The sequence below is a fragment of the Nematolebias whitei genome, chromosome 1, assembly GCF_014905685.2.
Source record: "Nematolebias whitei isolate Nwh7 chromosome 1, NemWhi1, whole genome shotgun sequence".
Taxonomy (NCBI): domain Eukaryota; kingdom Metazoa; phylum Chordata; class Actinopteri; order Cyprinodontiformes; family Rivulidae; genus Nematolebias; species Nematolebias whitei.
This window is the reverse complement of record NC_056498.1, coordinates 33,044,200-33,051,067: the sequence shown is the minus strand read 5'-3', so window position 1 is coordinate 33,051,067 and position 6,868 is coordinate 33,044,200. Positions and strand designations below refer to the sequence as shown.

At 38.3% G+C, this 6,868-nt stretch overlaps 1 long non-coding RNA gene across 1 annotated transcript; it reads left to right on the top strand.

Moving 5' to 3' along the window:
• Positions 1–787: 787 nt before the first annotated feature.
• Positions 788–6,517, top strand: LOC119416512. The gene is made up of 2 exons (XR_005187092.1): positions 788–879; positions 5,919–6,517. It is a non-coding gene; the product is annotated as an uncharacterized LOC119416512 (long non-coding RNA).
• Positions 6,518–6,868: the final 351 nt, after the last annotated feature.

Here is a 6,868-nt window from a genome sequence, read left to right as displayed (position 1 = left end):
GTTATAATATAATACAGTATATTATGAAACTATAAACTATATATAATATACTTCTTAAAAAACTATAAAAAGGGACTTAATGATTTAAAATTTCAAAACATATATTTAAATTTGATTTTTTTTTTCAGACTGGTATTCTTCTTAAAGACTGACAAGTTTGTTGTTGAAAAAATGTTAAAGAAAATCATTTAAAGCAGTTAAATAAGGTAGTTGAGTTCTCTCTAAGGCAGTGGTTCCTAACCGTGCTCCCTGAGGAACACCATACTGCATGTTTTAGTTGTTCCTCTGCTCCAACACACCTGATTTGAATGAAAGCGTGATTAACAGGCTTCTGCCGAACATAAGGAAGTAATTTAAACCATTGAGTCAGGTGTGTCGGAGCAGGGAAACTGCAGACATACAGGACGGTGTTCCTCAAGGACCAATGTTGGGAACCACTGCAGTCTAAGGAAAATTAACTGTAATAAAATGCAAAGACCTTCCAAGGGTTAGATCTGTACATTTGAACCTGTTTTTATGAAAATACTTTAAATGCATCTGGAAATGCTCCTCTTGTTTTCCCGAGCATTCAAGAACACTTTGTTGATGTTTCTTTCTGCCAAAAGGTTTGTGCACCATGATTTCAGTGTCCTGGTACGCCTTCAATATCACCCAGGACTTCTTCGACCCCTTCTATCCTGGAACAAAGTGAGGTTTATTCCGAGCGCAATGAGGCTGGATTACGTTGTTTTAAATGAAACGTTAGCTGACGGTAACTCTGCTGTTTGTCAGATTTGAAATAGGGGAAGGACTCTACATCGGCTGGTGCTCTGCCGTGCTCGCCATCGCTGGAGGAGTCTGCCTCAGCTGCTCCTGCAAAATGGCCAAAAAAGAGAAATAGTGAGTTCAAGTTAAAGAAATGATCTCTTCCTGTGCAATAATCAGTGTCTTATGAACGGGGCTGGCAGAATGTGAAGCTACAGTTTGACTACTGACCCCACTTGTTGTTGATTAACTCCAATTAATCAGAGCTCAGCTCGTCTGATTCACGAAATAAGGACAAGTTTGTGTTGAGAGCCTGGCAGGAGGATTTGATATTGAGAACAAACCACAGACTCCCATCAAAGCTTTCTGTGGTTCTTTGAGTTTGAGAAACCCTTGTTGAACTCACGAGAGGAGTATAATAATTGAAAACACTGAAAACACCAGAACACCAGAGCAGTATTCTGACCTTGAGTTGGTGAATAAAGAAACATTTTAATAAGTGAATCTAACAGGGTGAGTGAGGCGGGTATAGTTGTAGGAACCACAGTGTGTTGTGTGCCTGAAAGAGTCAGAGTGAAGGGCCACCCAGTGGTCGGGTAAAATACACCATCACCATCTAATGATTCCACTAATATTCAAAACTAACCACGACTCGGGTGTTCAGCTGCTTTCAAATGGCAGACAAAACAAATTAAAGGTGATTATTAACACTTGTGCTTTTTACACTGCAAGTACTTTAGTTAAAAAATGGGCAAAATGTCGAGTTTTGTCAGGATATGCTGAAATAATACACAAGCCTGTGGTCAACATTGGGTACTAATATGAGGAAAATCCCTTTTAAAATGGAAAGGACATGACATGTCTGATTTTGTTGGTATCTAATTGACATAAAGTAAACCAAAGTGCAAACGCCAATTTATTATATTTTAAAAAAGAGAGGCTCATACATCCTTCATTGTGATTAAGAGAGGTAGCGGCCAGGTGGTAGTAATGAAATGCATGGATTAACCAATAATCTGCAGGTGCGACCTCCTCTGTAGACGCTTTAGTTTGCTGCTCTGAGTAAATCAGAAGCAAGAACCACCGTGAAACAAAACCTGAAGGGAAAATGACCAAAACAACAGGAAGAACACACAGGAAGATGGGTTCAATGAAGTCAAAGATGACTTGGAGGAATTCAGTTCAGTTCAGTTTATTTATATAGTCACAACAGAAGTTATCTCAGGGCACGGAACGCAAACATTTATTTAGCAATACATAAAATGTAAGTTAATAACGTTATTTATCTGAGGAGCAGACTGCTTTGAGTTTAACTCCATCGTAGAACTCTCATTTTGAGCAAGCATGAAGGCGACAGTCGAAAGGAAAAGCTCCCTCGTGAGGAGGAAACTTTTAGCAGAACCAGGCTCAGGACAAGCGGCCATCTGCTCCGATTGGCTGGGTTTGAGAAGAACAGATACACAATGGCAGGTCCAGAATCACAGAAATAGTATCAAATGAAAACTATTCAATTGTAACAATTCATTTAAGGAAATGAGGTCAGTTTGTCCTCCTGTAGTCTAAGCCTATAGCAGCATAACAACCCAACCCTAACTATAGGATTTATCAAACAGGAAAGTCTTAATCCCAGTCTTAAAACTGGACAATGTGTCAGCCTCACGGACAGAAACTGGAAGTTGGTTCCATAAGAGAGGAGCCCGAAAGCCAAAAGATCTTGCTCCCATTCTGCTTTTGGAAACTCTAGGAACCGTGAGTAAACCTGCAGTCTGAGAGCGAAGTGCTCTGTTAGGAAAATATGGAACAATAAGATCTATAATATAAGATGGAGCTAGGTTGTTGAGGGCTTTGTAGGTTAGAAGTAAGATTTTGAATTCTATTCTGGACTTGACAGGGAGCCAATGGAGAGAAGCTAAAACTGGAGAAATATGATCTCTCCTACTAACTCCACTTAAGACTCTGGCAGCAGCATTTTGGATCAACTGAAGCTGTTTTAAAGAAGTATTTGGACACACAGATAATAAACCATTGCAATAGTCCAGTCTAAACGTGACAAATGCATGGACCCATTTTTTCTGCATCATTTTTAGATAAGATGTTTCTAACTATAGTGATATTACGCAGGTGGAAGAAGATGGTTCTAGTAATGTTTTTAATGTGGGGGATAAAGATAAAAGACAAGTCCTGATCAAAAATAGCACCAAGATTTTTAACATTAGAGCTGGAGGACAGATTAATGCCATCCAAGGTGGGAGAAAGACTGAAAAATTTAAGATGCTCAGGTCCAAAAACTAACACCTCAGTCTTGTTTGAGTTTAAAAGCAGAAAATTTAGGGTCATCCAGGTTTTTATGTCTTTAAAACATGCTTGTTGTCTAAGTAGCTGATTGGATTCATTGGGTTTCATGGACAAATATAACTGTGTGTCATCAGCATAACAATGAAAATTTATCCCATGTGGTTTAATAACTTTACCTAATGGGAGCATATACAGTACAAGGCAAAGAGTACTGGTGCAAGCACTGAACCCTGAGGAACTCCATGACTAACCTTCGTGTATGAAGAAGATTCATTATTTACATTTACAAAATTTAATCTATCAGATAAATATGATTTAAGCCATTTTAGAGAAATGAGCAGAGGAAGGAGGAACAGAAGAGACGACAGATCAGTAACCGGACAAACTGGACTCAACAGCACATTATACACATCCAAAAACATAATACAGGTCAATGTGGATAGGGGGAAACCATAGAACATGTCATTTCTGTACATTAGAAATATGAGCAACATGGAAAAATCGACGAAACATTTAATATAATGACTATATTGCAAAAAGAAACAATTATAAGTATTCAAATTATTCTAAGTTGTTTTCAAACAAAGTTGGTAAATTTAACGTTAGCATGATCACATACATATTATAGACATTTGATCCGTAACATTTGGTGGCGGTAATGCACACATTCCGTTTTTTTTTTTTTTTGCTTTTCTCCTTAAAACTAACAAGAAGAAGATTTGCTGCTCTGAGGCGCACAGGACAGGTTTATTGTGATGGCAAGAGGGAGCCTAAAGAAGCAACTGTTGCATCCATTGATCTAAAAAGGGCCTGTGATCTAACCCTATCTGTGTCAATTATTTAATCATCCTGAAGATTTACGAGTTGAAAATGTTTAAGATGGCTGCCCGTTTTCTCAAGAAACAATTTGATGTTTACGGTTTTTGAAGTCAGACCTTAAAATGATCAGAGAAATGACACAAAACCCAAAAGCTGTAGTTCAGAGTTTTTGTACAAACTAAATGTTGAAATTCAGGACAAGATAATAACAAAAAGAGCAAAGGAATAAGGGTGGGACCTGTTTGAAACGTTGTCTCGATAAAACAAGAGTCCTTTCTTTCCAGAGAGGTGATCTCAGTAAAACTCAGGTTGACAAAGTGGAGTCTATATGAGACTGTAGAACAACATCTTTTGGACAGCTGAGACAAAAGTAGAGATGAAATTCATTGCTCCATATTCAGAGAAATCCAAAGACATCATATCGGCACAAACGCCTCCTACTAACTGTAAGGCACGATGGTGGAGGGCTGATGATGTGGGCTTGTTTTGCAGCCACAGGTCACCTTGACCTCCTCTGTCCACGGTACTCCAGAGACAAATGTGACACCATCTGTCCAACATCTGGAACATACAGTAGCCCCAGTTGAGTCATGCAATAAAAATGATTTCAAGCAAATAATCTACAATCTGTTCAGATTAGTTAAAGACACGTGAGATAAGACGTGTGTTGTTTTTCTTTCATCTTCCTTGTGTACATTTAAACTTTTTTCAGCTACTTTCAGCTGTTTTTCCAGCTGTTTTGTGCTCCTTTCAGATTCTTTGTACTAACTACAACATTTTTGTGCTTCTTCTAAGCTCTTTCTGCTAATTTCTGCTTGTTACGCTCCTTTTAGCTCCTTTCTTCAAGTTTCAGCTTTGTCTGCTATTTCAGCTCTTCTTTAGCTGTTTTATGATAATTTTAGCTTTTTAGCTAATTCCACATTTTTTGCACTAATTTCAATTTTGTTTTAGCCTAATTCAGTGAAAATGTGCTCTGTCCACTTCCTTTAAGCTTCTTTCTACTTTTCAGCTGCTTTTCAGCTGATTTTTGCGCATTTCAGGTTTTTTCAAATAGTTTCCACTTTTTTGTGCTCATTTCTGCTTCTTTCAGCCTTATTGGGTAAACCTATTCTTTATGCTTACTTCTGCTGATTTAACCTTGTTCTACCTTTTCAGCTACCTTAGCACTTTCTAGCTAATTTTGGCTGTTTTCAGATAAATTCAAGTTTTTCATGGTATTTTTTTGCTGCTTTCAACCTAAAGAACTTATTTCTGCTAATTTCAGCTTGTTATGCTCCTTTCAACTTATTTCTGCTAGTTTTAGTTTTTTCTGCTATTTCATCTATTTCAGCTTTGTTTTATGCTAATTTTAACCTTTTCAGCTAATTCCACCTTTTTTTTTTTAGCTCATTTCAGCTTTTTTCGCTTCCTTCTGGTAGTTTAAGCATTTTTCTGCCTTTGCATTTACTTTTTAGTTGTTTTTTTTAGTTGTTTTTTTTTGCTAATAGCAGCTTTTTAAAGCTAATTGTCTAATTCTTGTGGTAATTTCTGCTAATTTACATCTAATTTAGCAAAAATGTGTTCTTTCCGCTTTCTTCTACTAATTTAGCTAATTTCAGCTGTTTGTCAGCAAGTTCTTCAATAAGCCTTCACACTGCATTTTCACAGGAAAAGCAGATTCTCTCATTTGAGGTCACCGGCAAACTGGTTTGTCCACTGTAGGAGTGTACTGGTAGTGGGGAAAACAGTTTGTTTGTGACTCCTCAGACTGATGAAGCCCTTCGGATGGAGGGCGAAATGACTCAACAAAAAAAAAAAAAACTGTCCAGATGACCTGACTGAACATTGTTGGATTTTTTTTTACCTGGATTATTGAGCATGGACTTTGATGTTGTATTCTCCTAATTTAAAGACCTGGTTTGAACCAGATTTTCCTTTTTATGAACCTGATACAATATCAAAGGTACTTAAATTTGACTATCACTCTATGTAAACGACACCTTGATATTCTTTTTAAGGTAATTCATTTAAAGACATGTTTACCTGGGACTCATGTGTTACTCCGCCATCTTGTCTTTCAGTCCCGTGACATATCAATCCAGGGGGACGGCGTACTCTGGAGCCGCACCGAGCAGGAGCGCTGCCACCAGCACTTATGGACGAAACGCTTACGTCTGAGCGCCGTTCGATATTTATGACGCTGTCATCACCTCAGTTTGTGTTGGGGTATCCTTTACACTGAGCGTTTTGTTCACAGTTGTGGATACTTTAATGGTGCATCAGTTGTTTACTGTTGGAAGTGACCCAGCACCGCTGCACTGCAAATACATGCGTCAGGATGGGATGATTGAAATGACAGATACTGTAAACTTTGTACAAAGCTTCCCTGCTCGTCGCCGCACGAAAAGACAGACCTTTTTTATTGATTTGGTTTGTTTTTATTTGTATCTTTTTGCGTGGCTCAATTACATGAAGTCACACGTTTTCAAAGAAATTCAAAGATAAAGATCATAAACACAGACAGACGTTTTTGAAGTCAAAAGAGGAACAGTTCAGATATTATTTGTGTGATATTTTGTACAGTTTGTAAAGCATGTATTAGAGAAAGGAGGACGGGTTGTTTTTGTTTAAATTGTAATTCTTTGTACTACTGAACTCAATAAATGGACATTGAATGCTGCGTTATGACTTTTGATTTCTAACAAATGTTTTTGAAAACGCTTTTTCTGAGGCCACGGTCTTCAGCTGAACAGAAGTGGAATGCTCCTCCAGGGCCCTTTGCCTCAAATGGAAAAGGAACCTGGAGGAGCATTCCAGGAGCTGAGGAGTTCAAGTATTTTGTTTTTGAGTGATGAGAGGGTGGAGCGGGCGATGGAGCGATGGATCTGGGCCTCATTCGCAGTAATGAAGACGTCACTACGGTTTGTCTTGGTGAGAGGAAAAAAAAGTTGAGTTGTGAGACAAGACTCTCGAGATCCTGGATACAAGCAGCTGCATGAGCTTCCTCGGTAGAATGAATGGGTTCAGCCCT